We start from the raw sequence: 2671 nt of genomic DNA on the forward strand, positions 1-2671 counted from the left end.
TTTATATATATATATATATATATATATATATATATATATATAAAATAAGAATCGAAAAAAAAAAAAGAGAGGACGACTGTACAAATAAGACAAGAATTATATATATATGTAATAATAAAAATAAAAATAAAAAAGAGAGGAACTGATCATGATTATTTATAAACAAAGGAAAATTAATTGTTACTGAGGAAAAAATGAGCAATCTGCAAAAAAAAAAAAAGGTCAGAGGTTGTTAAAATATATTTTTTGAGTGTAATTCGAATGAAAAAAATTCGCATGAATTACACCTTAAGAATCAGCATATGAGAAATTATGTGCATATAGAGGTATCAAATGGGTTGGGTCGTCCATGAACGGCCTGGCCCAATCAGTAACAGTGTTGGGTTCGGCACGGCCCGATACGGTACTATTACGGGATGTGCCGGCCCACGCCCGGCCCAAGCCCGGTTCGGCCCAAGCACGTGTTTAGCCCCGTGATACCACCCTTGTTCAGCCCGGCCTAGGCACATGTTCGGCCCGCGAAGCAGCCCGCAAGAGGCCCTCCCAGCACGCTAGACTTGTGACTGTTAGGCCCTTCACGTGCCCAACGGTCAGTCCGTCACAGGCCTGCCGTTAGGCCCGTCATGGGCCGACCGTTGGGCACGCGAAGGGCCCAACGGTCACAAGCCGAAAATCCACCCCAAAAAACCCTATAAATACCTCTTAATCTCACCCTAAATTCCACACAACAATTCACTCTCAACTTCTCTCTCATTTCTGAAAATGTGTTTCGTAGTTTTATTGAGAGATTGTTATCAGTATAAGAAAAAACTGAAAGCGTGTTTCGTTATACATTTTTGAAAACTCCTCATAGTATTTTAAATAATATAGTAAATAATTAATAAACTCCACAATTAATATTCTAATAATTAATATAATTTAGAACTACCTGCTATGTAAGTGATATACTTACTAATCAGTTGAATAAACAATGGTGTACGTAAGTAAACAACAATTAGAATACCAATTACCATAAACACGTATTAATAGTTCATTTATATATCAAGAATATAGTAACTAACATTAGCATGTCAACTACAAATAAGTTTTTAACCAAAAGTACATTACAAATAAATAGCAAAATAATAGAAATAAGTCTATTGAATGATTAGTAACAAAAAAAAAAGGTTTGCTTAGTGAATAATTCTAGCCTATATTACTACCGTATATACCAATTTTACATTTGATCAGCTAAATGATTCCTAAAATTAGCCATTTGATTACGCTGTCGCTGAGTCCCCATTTTTGGATATTTTTGCTTCTTGTACGTCCATACCTTGTTCCTTTCCTTGTTGTCCGTTTTGTTCTCCATCAATATCTTCTAAAGGCAAATCAACACCATATTGTCTAAATAGTAGATCATGTTGCGCGTGCATCTTAATAAAATTATGGATCACACAACAAGCAATTGGTATTAGCGATTGTCTCGGCATCAAATAATTGGTCATAAGCTTAAGAATTTTGAACCTTGCTTTCAAGACCCCAAAGCACATCTATATGCAATTACATAATGGAGAGTGATAATAATCGAATAACCCTTCTAGTCCAATTGGCTGGCCACTGTTTCTAAATTATTGAATATGTTACCTCTGACCATGAAATGGTGTCAAAAAGCCTTGCGTGTTGCTATAACTGGAATTCACAACGTAATATTTTGGGCAATGTGGCATGAAGAATTTGTTTGTTGGATCTTTCATAATCTCAGTTAACACTCTGAAATCAGTAGCTGAGTCTTCTCATCCAGTATCCACATAGGTGAATAGCATGTCAAAACTACACGCCGCCATTACATTTTGAGTACATGAATGTCTTCTTCCTCTATAGACTACTTGTTGATGTATAGGTAGGACAACCATTATGTGGGTACTGTATATTGTACCAATGCAATCCTATTTAAATTCATAAACAATGAGTTAATATTAATTTATAACAACTTGTCATAAACTTTATTTATGAGCAGAGTCGGATTGTACCTTAAACCATGACCAATACTTTGGGTTGGACTGAATCTCTTTGTGGACAATGTATATATTTGGTGGTTTAATAACTTCAGGTGCTAATGTACACAATGCGACAAACAAATCTATCTTGTATCTCTCTACTGCGGTCCGAATGAGCAATCGTTCTTAAGAACATTAGTAGTGACTCTTCTATTGATGTAATTGAAGAATGTAGTAAGTTGCAGCCTTGACTTAATTGAACAATTGTCTCAAATGTGTCTCGGTGCATACGACATATTTCAAACACATCTTGGGGATGCCCGTTCGTTTGTTCTAATACATATTCTTGTATTGTCAACGCGAATTACGACGAGGTTGTTCTAATACATATTCTCGTCCTGTCAACACAGAATCATGACGAGACTGTTCTAATACATATTCTTGTCCTGTCAACGCAGAATCGTTGACAATTATGATGAGGCTACCTAGTTAGTCTATTTATAAGCTACATAAGCAATTTGAAATATGTTTCTAGTTGTTCATCATCATCTAATGAGTCGAAGAAGTCTAAAATTGCAACATCATCGAGATTTGCCAATTGCATCAAGATCAAACAATGACATTCTTTTATAGTTGTTGATATAATTTTTTTTATGGGTTATAGTTGTGATATTGTTAAGCACAACATTGCA

Source organism: Morus notabilis, unplaced genomic scaffold, assembly GCF_000414095.1.
Source record: "Morus notabilis unplaced genomic scaffold, ASM41409v2 Scaffold1932, whole genome shotgun sequence".
Taxonomy (NCBI): domain Eukaryota; kingdom Viridiplantae; phylum Streptophyta; class Magnoliopsida; order Rosales; family Moraceae; genus Morus; species Morus notabilis.